The sequence below is a fragment of the Microcebus murinus genome, chromosome 6 (assembly GCF_040939455.1).
Source record: "Microcebus murinus isolate Inina chromosome 6, M.murinus_Inina_mat1.0, whole genome shotgun sequence".
NCBI lineage: Eukaryota > Metazoa > Chordata > Mammalia > Primates > Cheirogaleidae > Microcebus > Microcebus murinus.
Window position 1 is genome coordinate 90,997,551 of NC_134109.1, and position 27,417 is coordinate 91,024,967.

General features: G+C 39.0%; 1 protein-coding gene across 3 annotated transcripts in view; it reads right to left on the reverse strand.

The window, feature by feature from the left end:
* WDR72 (WD repeat domain 72) overlaps positions 1 to 26,001 on the reverse strand; it is a 220,135-nt gene extending 194,134 nt beyond the window's left edge. For 2 of the 3 annotated variants that reach the window (XM_076004386.1, XM_076004384.1), the window contains exon 1: positions 25,940 to 26,001. The gene's annotated coding sequence lies outside the window, so the exon portion shown is untranslated. Of the gene's footprint in view, positions 1 to 25,467; positions 25,637 to 25,939 lie in introns of those variants that run through there. The other variant, XM_076004385.1, reaches the window with a different exon arrangement.
* Between the last annotated feature and the right edge of the window lie 1,416 nt (positions 26,002 to 27,417).

Here is a 27,417-nt window from a genome sequence, read left to right on the forward strand (position 1 = left end):
ATGGCACAGAGTACTGGAGAGCAAGGAGGATAAGGAAGCCATGCACACTGGGGGACATTCAGCATCCTTTATTAGAGCTCTGGTGGAATGAGGAGGGCTTCTGCCCACAAGGGTAACTAGACATAATAAAGAAACAGATATAAGATCACATCATCAGCAAAGAGTGGTAGTTGACCTCTTCTTTCCCCTTTTGGATACTCTTAAAATTCTCTTGCCTGATTGCTCTGGCTAATATTTCTAGCATTATGTTGAATAAAAAAGTGGTGACAATGGGCCTCAAAGATCTAAGAGACTCCTGGAATTAATAAATAAATTCAGCCAAAGTCTCAGGCTACAAAATCAATGTACACAACTCAGTAGCATTTCTATACAACAATAACAATCAAGCTGAGAATCAAATCAAAGAATTAATACCATTCACAATAGGTACAAAGAAAATAAAATACCTAGGAATACATTTAACCAAGTAGGAAGATCTCTACAAAGAGAACTATCACTGAGGAAGGAAATTGCAGATGATGTAAACAAATGGAAAAATATATCATATTCATAGATAGGCAGAATCAACATTGTTAAAATGCCCATACTACCTAAAGTGATTTACAGATTCAAAGCAATCCCCATCAAAATACCAACATCATTTTTTGCAGATCTAGAAAAAGTAATCATATGCTTTGTTTGGAACCAGAAAAGAGCCCAAATAGTCAAAGCAACCTTCAGCAAGAGGAACAAATCTGGAGGCAACACTTTACCAAACTTTAAGCTATACTATAAGGCTATTGAAAACAAAACAGCATGGGATGGCACAAAAATAGAGACATAGACCAAAGAACCCAGATATAAAACCATCCACATATTGCCATCTGATCTTTGACAAAGTAGACAGCAATATACACTGGGAAAAAGAATATTCAATAAATGGTGCTGGGAAAATTGGATAACTGCATGTAGAAGATTGAAACTGGATCCATATCTCTTATTACTCACAAAAATTTAATGCAAGATGGATAACAGACTTAAATCTAAGACATGAAACCATAAGAATTCTAGAATACAATGTTGGAAAAGTCCTCTAGATACCAGCCTAGGCCAAGAATTTATGAAGAAGACCCCAAAGACAATCACAGCAACAACAAAAATAAATAGGACTTGATTAAATTAAAAGGCTTCTCCACAGTCAAGGAAACAATCAACAGAGCAAATAGACAACCTACAGAATAGGAAGAAATATTCACATGCTATATATCCAATAAAGGATGGATAACCAGAATCTATAAAGAACTCAAGCAAGTCAGCAAGAAAAAAATCAAACAACCCCATTAAAAAGTGGGCAAAAGACATGAACAGAAGCTTTTCAAAAGAAGACAGACTATTGGCCAAAGAACATTTGAAAAAATGCTCAACATCACTAATCATCAGAGAAATAGAAATCAAAATCACAATGAGATATCACCTAACCCCAGTGAGAATGCCTTTTATCAAAAAGTCCCAAAACAGTAGATGCTGGCATGGATGTGGAAAGAAAGGAACTCTTATACACTATTGGTGGGAATGCAAACTAGTACAACTTCTAGTTGTATAGACGTCCACTTCTAGGAAAATAGTATGGAGATACCTCAAAGAACAAAAGGAAGACTTACCATTTGATCCAGCAATCCCACTACTGAGTATTTACCCAAAGGGAAAAAAAGTCATTTTATCAAAAAGACATTAGCACTAGAATGTTTACTGTAGCACAATTCACAATTACAAAGATGTGGAATCAATCCAAGTGGCCACCAATTCATGAGTGGATTAATAAAATGTGGTACATGTATACAATGGCTGAGTACTACTCAGCCATTAAAAAACGAATTAACACCTTTTGCAACAATCTGGATAGAACTGGAGACCATCCTCCTAAGTGAAGTAACACAAGAATAAAAAAACACACACCACATGTACTCACTGTTAAATTGGAACTAACCAATCAGCACTCATGTGCACAGATGGAAGTAAAACTCAATGGAAATCATGCAATTGGAAGGTCGAGGAGAGGATGGGTAAAATGGCCCTGACAGGCACAATGTATACTATCTGGGTGAAGGGCACACTTATACAACTTTGACTCAAGCAATACAAAAGCAATCCATGTAAGCAAACGTTTGTACCCCTGTAATATTCTGAAACTAAAAAGTAATAATAATATCAACAACAACAACATGAAGAAATACAGGGAGATGAGCAGGACACTCATACACGGGGCAGTGGACAGCTCCACAAGAATGCTGAAACCATGAAATGATCTGCTACTGCCATCACACCAATGTGCCGTACCAATGTGGCACACCACCCAAATGTGCCACCTGCAGGCCTAAGGACTGGCTTGCCCAGCCTATTGCAACCACCGCCAACACCGAGTTGAACCACTTGGGACCCAGACAGTTGTCCTGCCACTGCTACTGCCATCACTCACACCACACCAGCTGCCCAGGGTCCCCAGAACCTGCCCAGCCCACTGCTGCCATTCCCAGCACCCAAGAAAGCCACCTTGAGGCCCAAGAATAGAACTGCCTGGACCAGATAACACCAGTGCTATCCTATGTCACCCTGGGGCCTGGGGGCAGGTATGCTTAGCCCACCACTTCTACCCCAGGGGACTTAAGAGTGGCCCACCGGGCATCCCAGCCTCTGGTAAAACATCACCACAGCAAACAACTGCACCCTAAGCCACTGAGGAAATCACAGACACCACTGGCCCCGTTTACTGCCAAAGAAATCGCACAGAGACTACACTGCTTCATGCTCCCAGAATCAAGGCCAAAGTTGCTCTGGCCAACTAACACCGTAGACACATTTTCAGAAAAGAAGCCTTGTCTCTGAAATTCAAAAATTGGAAGAGGTGACTGTTAGACCCAATGCACAAATATCAACAGAAGGACACAAGAAAAACATGAAAAAGCAAGGAATTATTAACACCTTCAAAGGAACACAATAATTCTCCAGCAAGAGAGTCCAATCAGAAATAAATTTACAAAATCCTGGAAAAACGATTCAAAATACTGATTTTAAAGCAGCTCAGTGAGATATAAGAGAATACTGAATTCATCTGACATTTTTAATCTAAGAAAGAAAAAAAAAATAAAAAAAAAAAAGAGAATACTGAAAAACGATAGAAATAAATCAGAAAAACAATTCAGGCTATGAATGAGAAATTCACAAAAGATATAAATATCACCAAAAAAAAAAAAAAAGAACCAAACAGAAATTCTGTAGCTGAAGAACTCATTGAATGAAATACAAAATCTATTCAAAAGCTTCAACAATAGACTAGATCAGGCAGAAGTAAGACTCTCAGAACTTGAAGATAGGTCTTTTGAAATAACCCAGTCAGACAGAAACATCACCACAGCTTTTCTTCCTTTTTTATAAAGAAAAAAAGAATAAAAAAGAATGAGCAAAGCCCATGTGACATAGGGTCGCCATGAAGCAACCAAATATCCATATGCGGAAGAATGAAACTAGACCCCTGTCTCTCATCATATACAAAAATCAACACAAGGTGGACGAAAGACTTAAATGTCTTGTCTTGGCTAATGCATACTTAGCCAAGAATTAACAAACAGTAGAGAAGGCAGTGCTCACACCCACATTGTTCCAAAAGAAACTGGACATTTTTGTCTATGGGGAATGTGCACTCTGGCTCTTGTTCAGGAACACACCTGTCACCTTTTAAACTTTACCTGGGAAACTAAACTTTTCCTAGTCAAGGAAATTCATCTCCCCTGCTAAGTAGAACAGTAGCAAAAACAAATTTGGGGAAACATTTGCCAGGGAATTAATATATCAGTAAGGATTTAACTAAGGATAAACAATTCTTAAGGTTTATTATTTATATTCCTATTACTCTGGAAAATTAGCTTCTCTTACTTGAATCATTGCAACATTGTCTACGCAATACCTGGCCATCTATATTTATTCTGATTTTATATCACTGGTAAAATGATCTGCTCTGCATTGATGTCTCCCTAATGAAATGACACAGTTCCCCAAGCATAGAGACCAGGCCTTGCAAGGAATAGTGCCTGGCCCATAGTGGAAAATATTCTTTTAACCAAACTGATCTGTGATGCTTCTTCCTTCTGCCTTCTTCATAAATGATAAGAATCATTTCTTAATCACAGATATATTCACAACAGTGCCTGAAGCAGTGCTTTGAACAGAGGAAAACAATAAATATTGTGGAATAAAGTATTCTTTTCATTACTTTCAAGCTCTATATCCCAAAAGGGAGTTGATGAAGATTGTGAACTTTTAAGTCAGGTTAGACTTACATTTGAGTCATTTAATCCTTCTGGGCTTCAATTTCTTCATCTATAACATAGGAATAATAATAATAGATATCTTATGTGGTTGTTGTGAGGATGAAATGAGATCATGCATACTATGTAGAGCAGAGAATGGTATTCATAAATTACTACTATTATCTTTATTTTAGTTCTCATACTTTTGGATAATAGCAACAGTTATCCACATGCCAAACTTCTTCACCATTACACTTCTGCTTTATTCTTATTAAAATTCAATCCATTTTAACTTCACTTTCAAAAGATTGCAAATTCTCTGACAGCAGGGACTTCTATCTCCTTTGTCTATTACTGTAATCTCAGGGCCCAGAACAGGATGTAGCATCAGCAGGCACTTAATAACTATTTGCTGAATGAATGAATTAATGGAAATACACAATATAGTTCTAAAGACTCGCATGGAATAAAGCATCCACCCATTCAAATATTTACAAATGTTTACATACCTATTAAAATACACACCATTTTGGAGTTTAGAAAATCAAGTAAGTCAAAGAATTTCACAGATTAATAGCCACGGGATTCCTAACACAACCAAATTAGTAAACAAAATACACCCAAGGCTAAAGCCACAAGAAATTAGAATCCATTCTGAACAATCTAGATGGCTAAATGTAGTGAAAATAGACCTAAAATTCAGAGACCTACATCTAGGGCTGCTTTTAACACTTATAACTTTTATTACCACATTATAAAGGTAATGAGTAGTAAAATGAGGATACCACTACCTGCACTACCTACATCTCAGTATACCCATGAGGCATAAATTCAATGATGTACATAAAAACCTATGGGCACAAATATACATATTATGCTATTCTTATATTACCTTGTGCATACTATTCATAAATACTTATAATTCTAGAATTTAGAACAAGAAGTGGCCTTAGGGATAATTAATATAACCCCTCTCACTTACAAGAAAGCTGATGATGAGATATATGGTCTAGACAAGTCTTAAGATCACTTAGAATTCTGAGATTTTTAGAAAGATCAGGTGAACTAACTGTACAATGAGAATAAGCAACTGACTAAATGGTTGCACAGATAAAATGTCACTTTTTTCAGACTCTCTTTTTACTTTTTGGCAATAAAATTTTAAAAAGTCCCCATAAACTTTGTGCCTTGCTATCAGTAGAAAAGACAGTAAATCCATGTTTTCAGACATCCCTAGCAATTCCCCAGAAATCTCTAATCAAGAATACATCTCAAAGGAACATTTTATTGTGGAGTCTCTAAGTTAGGCAGAATCTCTGTGGTGTAGAGGAGAAAGTTATGCCTTTGACAGAATTACAGAAGTACCCCTGCTCTGTTTCAAATAATTATGTGTCTAGACAAGTTTTAAAATCTTTGGAAAGGGATTATAAACCTTGGCCTGAATATTTTGGAATGTCTAAAAGAAGCTAATGGATAGATGTTTACAGGCGCTTAATTTCTAAATCTGGTCTATTTTAAGGCAATTTAAAATAAACACTTCCATTGGAGAAAAAAGAAAAGTGGACATTAAAAAAAGAGGCAAAGCCACAGACAAGGATAAAGTTAGAGACTATATTGTAAAGAGTAAATGAATTTCCCTCATGTGAATTTCTGGTCCTGGGACTCAGTACAACATTTTAGTACATTATAGTTAGTACTTAAATACTTAATAAATACTAATATTAATCCCTAAATGCTAAGTAAATGTACATATAAAATATAATCAATATTTTATATATAATCAATACAGCTATTGAAATAATTATAAACACATACATAAACACTAAAAACTGTACTCTTAAGTGACTCTCAAATCATTTCTACACAGATTCTTGACTGTAGCCTACTTAAATACTCCAATGGATCCCATGATGAGAAGAGGAATGGTCTTCACGAAGCTCATAGCTATACAGTCTCTAAATTAGGCAGAATCTCTATGGTGTAGGGGAGTAAGTTCCACCCTTAATAGAAGTATAGAAATACACCTGTTTCAAATAATTATGTGTCTAGACAAGTTTTAAAATCTTTGGAAAGGAATTATAAACCTCTGCCTGAATATGCTGGAGTATCTAAAACAAGCTTATAGATAGATTACCCATGTATATGAATTACTTTCTAGTTATGGAGTTGCATTTATATGGAGTTGCACCATTTTCCCAAAGAGGCTTTAATAATATGCAACAAGTGCTTCACGCATATACTCATGCTGGCAACATGGATAAGAGAGTGCTGTGACCTACAGAGAGTAGCTGGTATTTCATTAACCTTCCTATCCTTTTGATTTTTGTCCCCTTCTTCAATAATATAAAGTCTCTCAAAATAGCTTTTATATTCATATACACATGTATTTAATTTTATTATTTCTTAATGGTCTAATAAAAAAATTTCAAGAAAAAGTTATTTTGGATCTAATAATTTTTTTTTTAATTTTAAAGAGATTTATTCTGAGCCAAATTTGAGGACCATGATCCAGAACCACTCCCAAGAAGGCTTAAGCAAGTGGACTCAATGTGGATGGGTTACAGTTTGGTTTTATACATTTCAGAGAGACAGGGGTTACAGGTAAAGTCATCAATCAATACGTAGGAGGTATACGTTGGTTTGACCCGAAAAGGTGGGCCATCTCAAAACGGGGACTTACAGGTTATAGGTGGGTTTAAAGATTCTTTGGCTTGTAATTGGTTAAAGACATGAAGCTTTGTCTAAAGGCTTAGAATGTTTCAACATAAGGAACTGTTATCAGACATAAGCCACCAGACATAGATTTGTTGTATAAATTGAGGACCTGCAGGTTTGTCTTGCCTACCCTTAGGCCTGTTAATGGGTTACAAAGGATGTCCCCAAGAAGGGGGGGGGGGCATGATAAGGCATGTCTGACCTTCTTCCTCCTGGCAGGCAATTTAGTTTTAGGACATTCCTTTGGCCACAAAGCAGTTCATTTAGTCAGCCGGTGGGGAGTGAGCCTTAAAATTTTATTTTAGTTTACAATTCCCCCCTTTTGGCTAAGATTTGTCAGATGCAGCATCTATGGCCAAACTTTCATTTTGCCCCATCCGTTGCCAGAGTAGTGTGGCTACCTGCCCTGGGTCCATCTAGTCCCTCGGTGGGACCCTTGTGGCCCAGAGGACAAAAGAGCCAAAATGGGGTTTATAGCCCATTAAATAAGCCAAAGAGACCTGGAGGTAGACAGGCACTCATTAATACTCTAAAATCTTCTAGATGACATAAGAGTAAAATGCAAAATGTCAAAGGCAAAGCTACAAAACTAATTTACCTATAAGTATTGAAGTACTATATTTTTGGGTTTAGTGGTAGACTTGTAGCACATATAAACACCATTAACATTTAAACTAAGGGAATTATAGAGACTTTTATTGTGTCATAACTTATTAATATATTTGATAGTTATATACAAAGACAAATGCAATTGATGTGTAACTATGGAAAAAAAGCATCATAATAATTTTTTTTTTAATTTTTATTGAGACAGGATCTCACTCTGTTGCCCAGCCTGGAGCATAGTATCACTATTATAGCTCATTGCAGCCTTGAGCTCCTGGGCTCAAGCAATCCTCCTGCCTCAGCCTCCTGAGTAGCTGGACTACAGGCTCATACCAACACACGCAGCTAATTTTTTAAAACATTTTTTTAGAAACCAGGTCTCCTATGTTAACCAGGCTGGTCTTGAACTTTTGACCTTAAGCGATCACAAAGCCTTGGCCTCCCAAAGTGCTGGGATTGCAGGCATGAGCCACCACAGCTGACCATAAAAAATTTAAACGTGTTATTTTACTACTACATATTTAAATATCAATTGAAATTTAGGTACATGTCAAACAAGACCAAAACTGCGTTTGTAACATGTTTGGATTTCCTACCTTTTCTGGTTAATAAAGTTAAACTGTTAATTTTTATAATTTTCACATTTTGTTTCTAAATAAGAGAGGTTTCAGACTGTTACTTGCAAATGGTTTTGAGCTATTCAAAATATATGAGGTTTGAGAATAATTTTACTTTCCAGAATAAAACAAATTCAATTAAGTGATTATGATTTTCCCCTTTTTTAATATTGATTTTAAAAGTACTAGTGATGGCTCGATGTTCCACATAGGAATTATTTATCAGATGAATGCACCCTACAAATCGAAGAAATGCCTTCTTGTAGTGAATCTGCAGAATTGTTCCTGTTTTCATTCTTACTGGCACAGGATTTCAATAACAGAGTTCCCTGTGCTTCCTTTCTATAGACACCAGTCTACTGTGATATAAATTAAACAAGTTGGAGCTTCCTGGCAGTATGCCATGGCACATAATGGGCCATGAATAGTTTGTGCAAGGGGGTGAGAGAAATTGAAACTCTCAAACTGATATATACAAAAATAATCGTTTTCTATGTTTATGCTTTAATGTGAAGAAGGATGGGCAGAACTGAATTAAGAAAACCTGTTTAGGAACATAAATCATTTAAAACTGTAGACAGCTCAAACCATTATAGTTTGAAAAGCCATATCTGCACCTAAGAGATAAGCCTCCGGGTGATACAGTCCTGTTGATAGTTGCTGACTGCTACGCAAACTTGCAGGATGAGCTCTTGAAAACTCCCAGACTGTTAGGTTTTAAAGTGAAAATTTCCTTATACTTAAAAATAATATAATTTTAAGTATTATTATTAAACTTAAAAATAATATATTTTTAAGTATAGATTGCAACTATATATATTTAAGTATAGATTGCAACTTATATATTTTTAAGTATAGATTGCAACCTACTCTTAGAATGTGAACTTCCCTATCACCTGCTAAACCCATAGGGACTCTTAAATGACCAGTGAGGAAACCCCTTGCAAAGTTGTAAATTAATAGCTGGCAAAGGAAGGCTATGTCTTTTCATTGTTTGATCCTTAGTCCCTGACACACTGCCTGCCATGCTCCCTGAACACCATGACAAAGATGACCCAGACGTGCCCAGCAGAAAGTCTTTGTGATCTACAAAGCAAAATTCTTTTGTTTATTTTGGTTGTTCTTTAAAAAAACAAAACAAAACAAAAAAACACTGGCATTGTTTACCTCATCGTAAACAGCTATTTTGGGGGGACACACCTAGACACTGAGTCTCTGCCTTGCCAACCTCACAAACACAGACAAAGCTCAAACCCACTGACTGAGGACAGCCAATAAAAACAAAAAGGATAAAGTTCTCAGTTACAATGTATGAATTTTGGCAATAATCTCCTGACCAAAGTAAACACCGTGAGGAAAACAAATGTAGCATAGCAGTTAATAATACATGTAGGTGACATTCTATAAACATTTCTTTCTTTCTCTTTCTTTCTCTTTCTTTCTCTCCCTCTCTTCCTCCCTTCCTTCCTTCCTTCCTTCCTTCCTTCCTTCCTTCCTTCCTTCCTTCCTTCCTTCCTTCCTTCCTTCCTTCCTTCCTTCCTTTCCTTCCTTCTCTTCTTTCCTTCCTTCCTTCCTTCCTTCCTTTCCTTTTTCTGTAGAGACAGGGCCTCACAATGTTGCTCAGGCTGGTCTCAAACTCCTGGCCTCAAGTGATCCTACTGTCTTACTGCCTTGGCCTCCCAAAGTGGTAGGATTACAGGTGTGAGCCTCAGTAAGTATTTCTTAAGTGTTTTTCATTAACCTAGGTAATAGAGCAAGAATTCACTAGAAATTGGAAAAGACTTTAAGAATGTGGAGTTAAATTCTTACTTTGCTGATGAGGAAGTGGGGAAAAAGTGATGTGACTTTCACAGAACCAGGCTTCTTGCTCTGGTAGAATTTATGTTCTGGGAAAAGTAGCCAGTCCAGTTCCTCTCTTAGTGTTCCTTCAAAATGGATAGAAATATAAGGTTTCTGATTCTAGGTTGATTGTTGGATTGTATCCAGCATACCACTATCTCTAGTATTTTAATTCAAAATATACTTTATTGTGAAGAAAAGAGGCAAGAAGATATAATGGAGTCAGACCAAATCTTGGTCTTCCTCCCACCACCTTAGTAACTAGCGAATATTCTGCAAGCCTCAGTTTTCTCATCTACAAAATGGGAAAACTAATGACCTTACAGAATTGATATGAGGATAAGTGATTCTATCATATAAGAATTATATGGCAAATATTTATCGACTACATGGCTTAGGCAATGAATCACGATAATTTTCACCTGTGGATAAGACTGTGACTATCACTTTCTATCAATACCATTGTCAGGGTGAGATGTCCTTTCTTTACTTTGACATTATTGCCACTACGATTTCTTTTCTAAAAAATACCATGTTTGTGTGCTAGACTATTTGGCCATGAAAATGTACAATTTGTTATCATTGCTTCTGAACTCTATGATGATCTTTTAAATCAACTATTCTAGGCCAAATTAGGGTTGCCAGATTTAGCACATACAAATATAAGACACCCAGTTAAATCCGAATTTCTGATGAACAACAAATAATATTTTTAGTATAAGATTAGTAATATTTGGTACACGATCACACTAAAAAATTATTGCTTATTGCATGGGACATTCTTACAAAAAATATTTATTATTTATCTGAAATTCAAATAGATTAATAACTAGATCCTGCAGGCATCCAAGGGTTTAAGGTAACCTTAAGCTAAAAACAAAAATAAAAAGGAGCCATGTAGATCACAATTACTTGTCCTTCCTTCTACAGATGAGAAAACGAAAACCCAGGGAATAGTTATTTGGCCAAAGTAACCTAGGAAAAGAGTGGCAGAGCCAGAACCAGAACCAGTACCAGGCTCCTAACAGCCCATCCAGAACTTGCACCCTGCACACTGTGACAAAGAGAACCCACCACACTTGCCCACCAGAAAGTCTTTGTGATCTACAAAGCAAAATTCCTTTGTTATTTTGGTTATTCTTAAACAAACAAACAAAACAACAAATAAAACCCCTTATTCATCTTGGACATGACCTCTGTTGCCTTAAAAAGCTGGGCTAACACCTCCTGACCCTTTTTCCATAAATATGATACTTGGCAAGCACAAGGAAGGACAACACGCCATTAGAGCTCCCATCCTCCTGCCCACCTGCACCTTCCTCCCCATAACAATTTGTTTTTATCTTTCCGACTTGTCAGAGGCCAGCAGAGTAATGAGCATGATGCAAATGTGGTTTTGTGGCTGGTGTGTACTGGACACTGGAATTGTTTACCTCGTCATAAATAGCTATTTTGGGGTGCACACCTAGACACTGAGTCTCTGCCTTGCCAACCTCACAAACACAGACAAATCTCAAACCCGTTGACTGAGGACAGCCAACAAAAACACAAAGGATAAAGTTCTCAGTTACAATGTATGAATTTTGACAATAATCTCCTGCCCAAAGTAAACACCTGTGAGGAAAACAAATACAGTGTAGCAGTTCATAACACAACCTTTGGGTTAAAACCAGCCTGGGTATGACTCTCACATCTACCACTTAGAGTGATGTGATCTTTCTAAATCTCCTTTCTTTTTTTTTTTTTTTTTTGAGACAGAGTCTCGCTTTCTTGCCTAGGCTAGAGTGAGTGCCGTGGCGTCAGCCTAGCTCACAGCAACCTCAAACTCCTGGGCTCAAGCGATCCTCCTGCCTCAGCCTCCCGAGTAGCTGGGACTACAGGCACGAGCCACCATGCCCAGCTGATTTTTATATTATATATATTAGTTGGCCAATTAATTTCTTTCTATTTTTATGGTAGAGACGGGGTCTCGCTCAGGCTGGTTTTGAACTCGTGACCTTGAGCAATCCGCCCGCCTCGGCCTCCCAGAGTGCTAGGATTACAGGCGTGAGCCACCGCACCCGGCCTGATTTTTTTTTTTTTATTTTAGCGTATTATGGGGGTACAAGTGTTAAGGTTACTTATATTGCCCATGTCCCCCTCCCCCCTCGAGTAAGAGCTTCAAGCATGTCCTTCCCCTAAACGTTGCATCTTACTCATTGCGGTTGTATACAGCCATCCCCTCCTCCCCCCTCCCACCCTCCTGACACCCTATAAATGTTACTCCCATATGTCCACTTAGGTGTTGACCCGTTAATACCAATTTGCTGGTGAGTACATGTGGTGCTGGTTTTTCCATTCTTGAGATACTTTACTTAGTAGAATGGGATCCAGCTGTATCCAGGAATATACAAGAGGTGCTATAGCACCATTGTTTCTTAAAGCTGAGTAGTACTCCATGGTATCCATATTTTATTAATCCACTCATGAATTGATGGGCACTTGTAAATCCCCTCTCTTAAGTGGAGAACAATCCACCCACTTTCTTGAAAACTCATACCTACTGTGAAGGACAAAAATGAATTACTTCATGATTCTTTCCTTTAAAAAGGATAATTTGTCATCAGGAGCCCAGAGGGAGTTTCTTTAAAAAATTTTTTAAGTTTAGGTGGAGATTAACCACTTCGGTGCGGCGCTCACCGGCCGCGAACCCTTGCCCACAGCCGGCACTCACAGTCCGCACGATAGTTTGTGCTGTGCATTGACGACGGATCCGTTTTGCTCTTGTGTGATGAGGAAAGCTTTAAAGCACTGACAGCTTGTTTTACTTTACAGGCAGCTTTACTTGTAATGTACATCAGAATAGGTAACATATACATATATGTTTTCATTATGTTATTTTTAAATGTTCACAATTTTATTTTGATGAATGAAAACTTAGAAAAGTCATATCACAGCTGTCGGCTGAAGTCGCTGTGCGCATTCATGTGTTGCTGTCGACTATAGTCAACGCTAGTACCGAAGTGGTTAAAAGAGAATGGGTGTCAAAATGTACTTTAATTGGGCACAGTTTATTGAATGTAGATTATACCTTAATAAACGTGAAGAAACAAATAGGTTACAGAGCAAAGTAGCTTGCCCAATGGCACACAGCTAGATGGTTAAGTGGCAATAGTTTGGGAGAGGGCAGAGTCGAGCTTTATGGAAAAATCAAGGAGCAAAAGTTAACTGAAGAAAATTGGAACAAGTAACTGGGCATCTGAGTAGGCCAGAGTGAGAATTACTTTAACCACAGGGGAATATGAAGCAAGAGGCCCCTGCAATCTATGGGAACTTGAAGGTTCGTGCAAGGTGGCATGGGCTCACTAGAGGCCGTGTCCTCCAAAACCTGTCTGTTTGCAGATGCTCTCAAAGCAAAAGTTATTATTTTATCAACAGATTGTAATCAGATCACTCCTTAGAAAAGGTAAAAAAAAAAAAAAAATTGTTTCTACAAAGTCAAAGGCTGCCCAAGGCATATTTAAATAATACACATAAAAATCTGTCCGGTCAACCCACTGGAGCATAACTATTTCAGGTTTAACCCCTAACTGACATCAAAGCCAAGCTCCTTCAAGAATGGTATCATGGAGTGACTAACTGCTACTTTGGAAACTCTAGAAAGTAATGTGTTTTAAGTAGGGAATATCTTGGCAGGTAAAGTCAATGCTCAAATAAGCCAGAGGTCAAGGGAGGAATTAAACAGATATGCAAATTAACCTCTGAACTCCAAACACCTATGGTCTGGGACATGTATATAGCAAAACAGCCTAGAAATCATGTTCCTGTCACTACACAGATGAGGTTTCTATCACAGCTGGAAGCCTCCCTAGCCTCATGAGTCAAAGATTTTCACAAAGTGTTACCTTCAAACTACACCTCCTCACTCATTAAATTGCAGTGCAACCAAGGTAATATAGCCAAATAAAGTCCAAGTGCGTTCCACTTACAGTCATTATCAAAGAAATGACCATTAGGGGTGGTGAGAGAAGGACAACACAACTCTTTCTGGGTGGCACCTTTATTTTTATTTATATTCAATCAGTGGGCAATTTTATGGAACGACAATCCTCTTATCTAAAACTTCAAAGTTTTAGGCCTTAAAAAGTGGATTTTTTTTATTTTACACTACATTTAACTCTCTGATTATTTACAGTGAAAGTCATTGATTTCTTTTTGACCTAGAGGAATCTCATATGAACAAAAAATACCATTGTCCAGGCCCATTCTTAATTAAATCCAACAAATATGTATTAAGAACTAAATGTAGCTCGGTGGTGGTTTGGGTTGCAGGGAACACAAAGAACAGAAAAACACAATCCCTGCCCTCAAAGTATTTACAACTGAGTCATCTTTTGATTAATTTTAACTAAGCATTCATGCCATTACATCAAATCATTGTTTTTTTGTGTGTGTGTATGAATTCTGTAATCCTATTTTCTGGCCTTGAGTCATATTATTCTTTTCCATATCTAAGAACAATCTGGAAAAGTACTGCTGAATATATTTAACTCACTTTATTTTAAGTACTAAATTAACTTATGTAAGAATAAACGAAGTTATATAAGTAACTCCTTTGGAATCATCTTAATTATGAATGAAATAATTATAAATAAAATCATGGGTTTAATATGCTGGTTATATTTTTCTAAATCCACATTAAAATAAATACTTGTTGACTAACATAAATGCTTTACTGTGTACGACCTAAAACCACATTGAGAAACACGGCTCTCTCCAATCCATTGCCATAGTCAAATACTTTCCTCTACCCTTTCAAAACCCTACCCCAATGGAGGTAACTACTCAACTGAGGTAATTACTGAGCCCAATACTCTTAAGTGATGATCATTTCTTTCAATTAGCCAAGAAAATCAAGGCACCTGGACATGAGTTTCCTCTCCTCACTTAAACATCCATAACTCTTCCTTAGTTTTTAGCTTATTTTTTCCAAAAATATCCATATTAATCTCCTATATAACACTTTTGCCTTTATTCCAGATTTCATCTTCTGTCACCTCAATGACTCCCTTTATTAATAATTACTTCTTTTATCTTCAATTAGTTTCTCTTTCTTTTCTTTGGTCCCCTTGCCTTTATTTATATACATTTAGTTTAAAAATATTTATTGAGTATCTACTAGTTCTCAGGGATTATGCAAGATTCTAGGGATGTAGATAAGAAAGACAAAGACAGTCACAAACAGTGGGGAGCTTATCAGTGTCTGAGGAGACAGGTGTCCCCTGAGTCATTCCACAGCCTGACAGGTGTTATGTTAAAGTAAATGCAAGAGTGTTTGGAGAAGACACACAACTGGGGCTTGAAACCAAACAGGGGAAGAATTTTCCCAGGGAGATAAGGGCATACCTCATTTTATTGCACTTTGGTTTACTTCACTTTACAGATATTGATAATAGGTATTTTACAAATTGAAAGTTTGTGGCAAGACTCCCTTGAGCAAGTCTATTGACACTATATTCCCAATAGCACATGCACATTTCATGTCTCCGGGTCACATTTTGGTAATTCTCACAATATTTCAAACTTTTTCATTACTATTATATCTCTTATGGTGATCGGTGATCAGTATTCTTTAATGTTGTTCCTATTGTAATTGTTTTGGGATGCCATTAACTGCACCAATATAAGACGGCAAACTTAACTGATAAATATTGTGTGTGTCTGACTGTTCCACCAACCAGCCGTTCCCCCATTTCTTTCCTTCTCCTGGCCCTCCCTATTCCTTGAGACAGAACAATATTAAAATTAGGCCAATTAATAACCCTGCAATGGCCTGTAAGTGTTCAAGTGCAAGGAAGAAGGACAGGCCTCTCACTTTAAATCAAAAGCTAGAAATGATTAAGCTTAGTGAAGAAGGCAGGCCGAAGGTCAATAGGCCATAAGCTAGGCCTATTGTGCCCAGGAGTTTGCCAGATTGTGAATGCAAAGGAAAAGTTCTTGAAGAAAATTAAAAGTGGTACTCCAGTGAAAACATGAATAAACAGGTGACATAGCCTTTTTGCTGATATGGAGAAAGTTTTAGTGGCCCGAATGAAAGATCAAACCAGCCACGACATCCTTTTAAGCCAAAGTCTGATCCAGAGAAAGGCCCTAAACTCTCGATTCTGTTATGTAAAGTCTGAGAGAGCTGAGGAAGCTTCAGAAGAAAAGTCTGAGTCTAGCAGAGGTTGGTCCATGAAGTTTAAGGAAAGAATCCCTCTCTATAATATAAAAGTCCAAGGGGAAGCAGCAAGTGCTGATGTAGAAGCCTCAGCAAGTTATCTAGCTAAGATCATTGATGAAGGTGGCTACACTAAACAACAGATTTCAATGTAGACAAAACAGACATTTATTGGAAGAAGATGCCATCTAGGACTTTCCTAGCTAGAGACAAGATGTTAATGCCTGCCTTTAAAGCTTCAAAGGACAGGCTAACTCTCTTGGTAGGGGCTGGTGCAGCTGGTAGCTTTAAACTGAAGCCAATGCTCATTTACCACTCTGAAATCCTAGAGCCCTTAAGAATTATGCTAAATCCACTCTGCCTGTGCTTTATGCATGGAACAAAAAAGCCTGGATGATAGCACAGCACATTTGTTTACAGCACAGTTTACATTACTGTATTTTTTTTTTTTTTTAGACAGAGTCTTGATATTTTGCCCAGACTGGAGTGCAGAGGTGCAATCATAGCTCACTGCAGCTTTGAACTCTTGGGCTCAAACAATCCTCCTGCTTCAGACTCCTGCATAGCTCGGACTACAGACAACAAGCCACTGTGCCCAGCAGTTTAGTGAATATTTTATGTCCACTGTTGAGACCTACTGCTCAGAAAAAAGAAGATTCTTTTCAAAATATTACTGCTCATTGACAATGTACCCAGTCAACCAAGAGCTCTCATAGAGATGAACAATGAGATTTATGTTGTTTTTATACCTGCTGACACAACATCCTTTCTGTATCCTATGGATCAAGGAGTAATTTCAACTTTTAAGTTCTATTATTTAAGAAATACAATTTCATAAGGCTATAGATGCCATAGACAGTTATTCCTCTGAAGGATCTGGACAAAGTAAATTGAAAACATTCCAAAAAAGATTCATCACTCCAGATGCCATTAAGAACACTTGTAATTCATGGGAGCAGGTCAAAATATTAACATTAACAGGAGTTTGAAAGAAGTTGATTCCAGCCTTCATGGATGACTTTTAGGCATTCAAGACTTCAGTGGAGAAAGGAATGATAGATGTGGTGGAAATAGCAAGAAAACTAGAATTAGAAGTGGAGCCTGATTGAATTGCTGTGATCTCATTATAAAACTTAAAGTAGATGAGGAGTTGCTTCTTGTGAATGAACAAAATGGTTTCTTAAGATGGAATCTACTCCTGGTGAAGATGCTGTGAACACTGTTGAAATGACAACAAAGAATTTGGAATATTACATAAACTTAGCTGCTGAAGCAGCAGCAGAGTTTGAGAGGATTGACTCCAATTTTGAAAGAAATTCTACCTTGGGTAAAATGCTATCAAACAGTATCATGTGCTATAGAGCAATCTTTCGTGAAAGGCAGAGTTAACTGATGCAGCAAACATCACTGTCTTATTTTAAAAAGTGGCCACAGCCACCCCAACTTTCAGCAACCACCATGTTGATCAGTCAGTAGCCATCAACGTGGAGGCAAAACCCTCCAGTAACAAAATGATTACGATTTGCTGAAGGCTCAGATGATCGTTAGCATTTTTTAGCAATAAAGTATTTTTTAATTAAGGTATGTATATTTTTTAGTAGACACAAAGCTATTGCACACTTAACAGACCACAGTATAGCATAAACATAACTTTTATATGCACTGGGAGGCCAACAAAATTGTGTGACTCACTTTATTGTGATATTTACTTTATCATGATAGTCTGGAATGGAACCTGCAATATCTCTGAGGTATGCCTGTCACATCTAAGTTCAAATCACAAATCTTACACACTTGCTGGTTTTGTGACCCAATTTCTTGTCACTTTAAATTCTATATTCTTCATCCATGAAATGGGAGTAATATCTACCATACCCAGCTGTAATGAATTAGTTGACAGCACACACCCATTAAGATGGGCCCTCAAGTCAGTCAGCCTGGATTCAGACCTTGCCATTGGATGCCCTTTGGAAAATCACTCTACTCTGTTTTGGATTCCTCATCAATAAAATGAGAATGAATAATAATATAAAATCAAATAGGGTTGATGTGAGAGTTAAATTAGATAATCCATGGAAACCATTCAATAGTAAACATTCAATAAGTGTTAGATACTATTATTGGAAAGTTTTTTTGAATCTCAAAATCTATATACAAATCCTGCTAAGTAAACAGCATTAAGATAAGTGGAACTCTTATCATTCATAATCCTTCATTTTATCATTCATAATTTAATAGATGAGTAGGCCCCATCTATTAAGTGAATTTTAAACAACAGAGATAAAAATAAGACTTTAAAGATACCAAATTGGCAAAATAAAATCATTTGAATGTTTTTAAAATTTACTTTTAAAAAATCTACCACCCTCCCATCTGTTATGGGTTGAATTGAGCCCACCTCAAAATTCATAGGTTGAAATCCTAACCCCGAGTACATCAGAATATGACCTAATTTGGAAATAGGTTCCTTACAGGTATAATTCACTAAGTAAAGATGAGGTCATAGTGGATTAGGGTGGGCCCCTAATCCAATATGGCTGCTGTCCATATAAAACAGGGAACTTTGGAGACAAACACACGCCTGAGATCTGTCTGACCTCAAGGTCCATCCCACTTTTCAAAGGGCTTGAGAGTGAGAGCACATAATAATGACACCATCCCCTGTTTACAGTCACCTCCAGACAAGCCAGTCCACTAATTTCTTTAAAGAAAACGAAACAAAACAAACACAACTTAGGTTCAACCACAGTGGTGGTTAAGGTACCAAATCACTCTTTAGTCTGAGAGTGAATATGTAAGTGGATTTTTTCTTTACTCGTTCCAAAAATCCTATTCATTACACGTGTGGAAGTACATGCACGGGCAAGAGTGTCATCAAAAAATCAGGACTTAAAGCAAAAACAGTGAAAAGCCCACTGTAACCTTGGGGTCATGGCTCATAATACACGAAATGAGACTTCCACCCTGAGGTGAATCAGCATAGTTTTATGTCATAAGAAGTAGCTGAGGGAGACAGGAAAGGGGAGTCACACAGGCTTAACTGGACCTACAAGCCAACAAAAACCACGCAATATAGGGTACTTTCTAACACATCCTGGCTTCTCCTTATTCTAAAAAAAAAAAGTCTCTGGCAAGGGGGATCCCACCTGTCTTTGCTTTGATGCATTTCTACTGTCCAAAGAAGTCACTGTCCCGGGATATAAAGAAATTCTGTCCCTGGGGCATAAATAAACGCCCAAGTCCTACAGTTCCTGGGTGTATAAGAGCCTGAGAGGCCTGGAATCGATCCAACCCATTTTAACTAGCAAGAAACTACCTAGTAATACCTTGTTTGTATTTCTTGGAGGAGGGACACAAGAAACACTTATTTCATTCCACACAATAATTCACCACAATCAGAGAGAGCACAGCAAGGGCAACACCATCTCCCAGCTGCTGATTACATCAAAGGCTTGCAGCACAAATTCAATTTTATGATGTTAATCTCAGCCTGCCACTCAGAAATTTTCTCCGAGGGATATGATTTTTCTCTGGATTTCATTTTAAGAATGATTTTCTTCGTCCACAATCAATAAAGATATGTTTTCATCAAAAGACTCTATCTTGGCAGAATTCAATTGGCTATTTCAATCCCTTTTGGTGACACAATATTAATTAAAATAGTTTATGTTGCACCTCAGCTGGAAAAAGAGGCAGTGAAAAGAGCAGCTAGTCAGAACACATGTTCTATACACATCAACATGAAGGGCAGAAAATAATTTTCTCCTTCTCCAGGCAACAACCATTAGCTATTCAAGAGAGTTGCTCTAACTTGTTTTATCTCTGTAATCTCACTGAAAAAAAGGAAAAAAAAAAAATGAAGCTCTTCCTGTTGCTACTTTTTGTTCAATAGGAAATCAAAATCCATAGAAAGAAGATGCTTCAAATGCTCACTTCCCAGCGCCTCAAGAAGAAAAATAATTATCTGTGTGCCTATGTGGTGTGATGGGCTATTAGAAACCACAGCCATTGTTTTCCTTAACTTAAAAAAAATTATGATGCTATCAAAAATTCTTTTTATTTCCAACGTTTAAATAATAATTGCAATTGAATACGTTATATTGTTCGAAAGCAGTTAATCCACTTAACAAATATTTATGAAGCACATACTGTGTGCCTGACCCTATTCTCTTGAAACTGAGAGGAAGGCCCCAGCTCCCATCCTATGATGCTGATAGACCATGGACCCTCCATTACCACAAGAGGAGGAAGGAAGCCTGGTTCCCACAGGGGAGAGAGAGAGCTCAGAGGAGGCCATACTTAACCCTGCCAGGAGGAGAGCACGAAGGGCTTCTCAGAGGAAATCCAATCACTGAAATATTCAGCTGGTAATTTATACCCACCGTTTAAAAACAACAAAAAGGTAGCTCAGTCTCTGACAAAAACAGGTGGTGACACCTTCTCACCTTCCTACTCCTGAAATCATCTATTCATCATACTTCTTAAAATAAGAAGGTGGTAACAAAGAAAGTCGGAGTATTAATACGAGTATTAAGGAGTATTAAGGAGCCTAAGGATTTCACGGGATTTTGGATAGATCTTACTCAATAGTCCATTTCTGCTAAGAAGGACCTTAAACTATAAGGTTCAAAGAACAGTCTTTTGGACTAATTTGGATTTAAGTCTAATAGAGAAAAACATCAAATTAAGGGAGAGCAAGGAAATTTATAGAAATCTAGTCAAAGTCCCTACTTTACAAATTAAAAAAAAACAAACAAACAGATAAATTGCCTTGGTTAAAAAGCAGGGAGGGAACTAGAGTTTGGATTTGTTTAGACATTTAATCAATAATAATAAGGCCAAGACAGAAACATTATATTGTTTTCCAAAAAGTATATGTAAATCTGTATACCAATGCTGGAAAAAAATTATTAATAAAAAAACAAAAAAAATTGCCATCAATATCAAAATCAACTGCAAGGCTTATTAAAATGCAGATTGCTGGGGAACACACTGAATGTAATGAATTAGAACTTCTAAGAGTTAAGGTCCAGAAATTTTAACATAAACTAGCTCTTTTAACATAAACTAGCTCTCCAATGACATTCTTCCTTATAGTTGAGGCTAAGGAACTTGAGTCAGTCTCAATATCCCCCTTGTGTAACACAATTAATAAAATACTCAAATTAATGACATTACAGAAAAATTTACTGCATGAATAAATGAATGACCAAGAAGAACAATTCCCTCAAAAAGTTCTTACTCAGACCAGGTCTTCATGGCCTAGGGAGAATGCCAATACCTGGCCTGATCCAGGGCTTCCACAGCCAACAGACCTGGCTTGGTCCTCTAACCCACAATTTTTCTCGACATGATCAAAACCTAAAGTAAATAAATTATTTTTACTGACTGCAGTAGCCTACGTGGCATGTAGAATTTTTCCATGCATTGGAAACATTGCAATAAAACTGCTTAAGGTCTTTTCTTTGAAATCTATGTGGGGGAAAAGGGCCCAAAGGGGAAAACTCTAGGGGGTCAATTGTTCAGCAAATTTGTGCAATGTTTGCAAGAGGAATGACTCTTGCAATGTCATTTTGCAACATGCATGACCAAGTTGGAATTTCAAAGAAAATTCTTCCAAACTTAAAAGGATTTTAAAAGTTAACAGTAACAAAGAAAAATCACAAGAGGGTAAAAGTCTATAACAAATTCCTTCCAAAATGTTCAGTTTACATTTTGGTGCTCCAAAATAATGAACCAATTTTCACTACCCCCTTTACACCAAATTTTTTTTCTAAGACTCACTTCCACAGTTCATACTGAAGCAATGACGGGAGCATGAAGCAGAGCCTTAAAACAGCCGGAGATCCTATCACACCAATATAGGAATGCAAACCTTTTTGGGCAGGATAATATTCAAAATAGGAGGAGCTCTTTGCACAGAGCGTGGCTCCAAAACAACAACCCAGCCTAAGTAGTAAGCTAATAACACAGCCTCAGTGGAAGGAAAGTTTGCAGTGGTTGGGGAATAAGATAGTGGTGGTAGAAGTATATAATCTCATATTTCATTCTAAAAAACAAGATCAGTTAAAACATTTCTTAGCCTGTTTTTATGCACAAAAGGCCTAAATCCTACCTACACTCAAGGCTGGATTAGAGTAGTGTTCTCCAGTCTTTGATCAAGAGGAGGCACAAGCCAGGGGTAGTCTCTGCTACTCAGACGGCTGAAGCTGGAGGATCACTTGAGTCCAAGAGTTCGAGTCCAGTCTGGGCACCATAGGGAGACCCCTATATCTAAAAAAACTAAAGGAAGAGGGGTGGAGGGCAGCACACTGGTTGAGTGCCTGCTGTGTACCAGATAGGTTAGTGTTTTATGTACAACTAAGATTTCCAACAGTGGTGTGAGGTAGACACCCTCATAGGCTAGACTTCAAGATTAAATCAGTACCTAATAACCCAAAATAATAAGAAGACCCTCATTTTACGTTTGAGGAAACTACAGCTCAGAGATAAAATAATTTGCTACCGTCCCAGGTCCCATAGGCAGTCAAGGATGGGACGCATGGGGACAGCTTGCTATGATTTGCTGTTGCCATGTTCTCTCCCCCTCGAATACCTTCACACGAGCTTCTGGGATGTTTTTTCTCAGCATTTCCATTTGCAAACTCCCACAAAACTAAAACCTTCAAATGTAGAACCAAAGTGTCACTGCTTTGAGCCTCCCCTGGTGGGTTATTCAACTGAGCATTCCTCAACTCCCAGCCTTCTCTTTTCTACCTTTATAGGAGAACTTATGACTCTGCTTGAATTATTTCTGTTACCTGAACTATGCTATGAATGCCTAGAGGGCATGGGCAGCAACCTGTCCTTTCTTTCCTTTGCATTCTGCTGGCAGGGATTTTGACATCTGATAAGAAGTCAAAAGACATGAGAGCAGCAAAGAATTAATGTATAATTATCCATGAGTATGATATGGCTTCAAGCATCATCACCTCTCTTTTCTCCTCCTTCTTCCCCAGACAAGTTAGTTTCTGACTGTTCATCTTAGAGTGTAACTCTGACGTCTGCATAAAGAGCAAAAGGCAAATGGAGAAAAATGTCCTATAAGCATGCACTCTATTATAATTTCTACTAAAGCGACCTAAAATCACACCAGCTTTCTGGACCCTAACAACTCACAGCTAACTCACAGGCAACATAATGTCAATTAACACTAAGGTTACTTGGTTCAATAAATTACACTTCCCCCATTCTGTACTTGCTTATTGTTTTAAACAACTATATATTTAAATATAGTTGTTATAGATGTGAGGATTTACATTTATCCAAGTTAAATTTCAACTTGTTAAAAGAAAAAGAACAAGGAAGTCAGCATTGAAGAAAACAATTGCTACCATTTATTAACTATTTATTTAATATCAAATATGAAGCTGTAGACACTGTGCTGCTTACATTATATGCATTGCTTCATTTCACCCTCATAATGTCCCTAAGTGTTATTATCATCACTATTCTAAACATGAGGAAAATGAGGTTTGGGAAACGTAAGTAACTTGCCTAAGGTCAGAGTTAGAAAACAGACTGGCCCATCAAGTCTCCAAAGCTCACATTCTTAATCCCTGCATTACACTGCTTAGGTGGGACAGAGGTAGTGTCCAGCATGTTAGGACGCCCTCTGGAAATGTGAGCAAACTCTAAAGTCAGTACTCTTCTTGGAGCAATGATATCTAATTCTAAAAATGAGGATTTGCCTTTTTTAGAAGAGTTCAAAGGGACCCAAATGTCCTTTGGAACCAAAGATAATTCCCTTAGTTTGAAGATAAAAATGACACACATAAGTTAAGGAACTTGCTGGGACCCAAAGCTAATTAGGGGACTTACCAGGACTTCAAAGCTGATCTGGTGCTAGAACACACAGATAGATACTATTAGTCCATGTCTCTACCACATTTCCCAGTTTCTAATTCAGCTTAGAGAAGAACTGAATCCAAAAATTTTAATAACTGGGAAAAAATAACCATACATACAGAACAGGGCTCTACAGAGATACCCTGTAGGATACACTGAGAGAATTAAGAGAAGCCCTATATTGTGAGCAACATTATCATTAAATAACAGAAAGAATAAGTGAATTGTCAAGCAACAAAGATATCTGAATGCAACAATTTTGAAATATTCATGATACCATTATTTTCAAGGCTCCTTGAAGTTAGTTCATAACTTAAATCCACTCTTTTATTCCAGTAGGCCTCTATAAACTCGAACCTCGGATTTCTAAAGCCATTGGGTAGAGACTGTTAATGGAAGATTTCACACACAGAGAGAAGCTTAACAGTTGATATTTTCTTGATAAAATAATTATAATTGTAAAACATCTTTCCCCAAAGAGGTGCAAGTATTAGAACTCCACACAGAGTTTTAAGTTTTGTGGTTTTGAAAAAATAATAACTTTTACTACACCATTTCAAGGGCAGTTTTCCTTTCTCCTACAGCCCTGTGCATTCTTTACAGAAAACACTATTGGCACATTTTAATATTGAAGGAACTAAAAGAAGGCAAAGGAAGGAGCAAGAGGTGTTTACAGAAAAGCCACAAGACCAAGTTAACCACAAGTACTTGCATGACAAAAGTGGGTGCCTTCTTTTCCCCTGGCCTTTTAAGTGGTGAGAATTTTAAGGAGGGAAAAAGTGAAAAGCACTCTGTGTGAGTTCAGGCAACGGGGGGGAGGGGGGGTTGGAGAAATGAAAGGAACAAACAAAAGTTTCTAAACACTTTCTTCAGGTAAAAATATTCCAAACAGGTGACCTAGTCTCCCATAGTTGACCTTGAACTCACTTCGTATAAAACTGCAAGGAGTTGCTAGAAAAAAGTTAACGTACAACCAGGGATGTTCTGTTTAACAGAACGTTAACTGTGTTGAAATGTATTATACAAAAACGCTATAATTAATGAGGAGGGTGGGACAAGAAAGCACCTGACCCCAAAGGGAGTCTATTACCAGTAGGTCACTCTTTCCAGATTTTTAACGACGTAGACATCCCCCCCTTTTATTTCCCGGTCCCTCACTCAACTTTACAAGTGACAAAAATCCAGTGCCCGCGGTCACTGCTGCACTCAGCCGCAGGTGCGCCGCACGGCGAGTTGGCGCCAGATGCCCCGCCCCCAGCTGCCCCAAGCAGTCGCTCCTGGGCCAAAGTACTCCCACCTTGTCGTCTTCCCAGTCACTGACCTCAGTGAATTAATTAAAATTAATTCAGCCGACTCTGCTCCATGAGAAGTCGGATACCCGAGTCCCAAGAACCTCTCTTCCTAGTGAAAGGCAGGTCCTCTCGAGTCTCCGGGAACAGACCCCTCCCAGGACCACAGGTAGGAACGCTGCGCCCCTCCCACCGCCACCCCGAACACCAATGCGACAGACGAGCGGCTGTGGTCACGACCGCTGCTGCCACGTCTGGAAAAGAGAAGAAGGAGTTTTTCCAAGCGCAAGAACTTGGAGCGAAAAGAAGAAGTTGCAGCGATTGCTTCGCTCGCCCACCCTCCTTCCCCGCCCCGCCCGCCACCAACGCCCCCCAGGCCGGGGCCCCTCCAAGGCGCCTGGCTCTGAGGGCGGGAGCCCAGCGGCGGCCCTCGCCGGGCACGGCCACACACCCGCCGCGTGGGGCCCGGGAGGCCGAGCCCAGCCCTGCGGGCGCCCGCCTTACCTGAGCGGCGCGCGGCGGAGCAGCAGGGGCCCGGCGGGCGGCCTGGCGCGGGACGGGACCGCGGGGTGGCCGCGCCGCCGTCGGGGTCAGCTGGGGCCCCGCCCCGGCCCCTCCCCGGCCCGGGCCCGGCTGTCTCTGGCCGCAGCCGCCCGCAGGCCGGGCGCGCCCGCCGCTCTGGGACCCGCCCCGCCCTCCCTCACCTTACCTGTGGCGGCTGGAGAAGGGCCGCCCGCAGCCTGCGAGTGCCCTGCCCTTCCAGGGCTGCACAGCGTTCCAGTGGAGCTGGGCGACATCAAAGTAGCCCAGGTGGCGTGAACTCTTGACCTCCCAGGCATTGGCGGGGCCTGGGAGCCCCAAGAGCTCTCATAAGGGATGGGAGGAAGTTCCCCCTCAAGACTGCAGCCTCTGAGCAGGGGAAAGTGAAATTCGAAATATCAAGGGGGGGGGGGGGGTAAAAGATCCAATGACACTCTACAAAAAAGACACCTGCACTCGCATGTTTATAGCAGCACAATTCATAATTGCAAAGGTGTGGAAACAACCCAAGTGCCCATCAATCCAAGAGTGGATTAATAAACTGTGGTATATGTATACCATGGAGTACTATTCAGCTCTAAGAAACAACGGTGATATAGCACATCTTATATTTTCCTGGTTAGAGCTGGAACCCATACTGCTAAGTGAAGTATCCCAAGAATGGAAAAACAAGCACCACATATACTCGCCAGCAAACTGGTATTAACTGAGCAGCACCTAAGTGGACACATAGGTACTACAGTAATAGGGCAGGGGGGAGGGGGGCGGGTATATACACACATAATGAGTGAGATGTGCACCATCTGGGGGATGGTCACGCTGGAAACTCAGACTTGTGGGGGCAGGGGGGAAGGGCATTATTTGAAACCTTAAAATTTATACCCCCATGATGTGCTGAAATAAAAAAGAGGGGGGCATGGGCAGTATACGTAACCTTAGCATTTGTACCCCCATAATATGCTGAAATTAAAAAAAAAAAAACATAAAAAAAGGAGTGGGTGAAAAATTCAGCGTTGAAACCAGCACCCTCGTCTGCTGTGCGTGGACCAACTACTACCACTGACTGACTCGGTGGTTTAGAAAAATGGGGAGGAACGCTTGCTTCCCTCGGTTTCTTAACGTTACCCTCCAAACCCTGTCTGCTCCTTAGTATCCGATTCTAAAACTCCTGGAAGCAGGTGGGGAGAGATTTTAACCCCTCCTTTTTCACCGATACCTGACTTCCCACATACTAAGGATTTTTGGCCAAGGCTCAAGTCAGATCTCAAGTCTTCGGTCTCCCCTGAGGTCAGACTTCCCATATCTTGGGTCTTCCCACATGTAATCACTCTGCGTGGAGCACTGCTCTCACCTTCTGCATCCTCTGTGCCCGGGTCATTCCTAGTCTGGGTTCACGTGGAACCTCATTTCCCCCATGCGGGTTAGGTATGTCTGCTATGTAC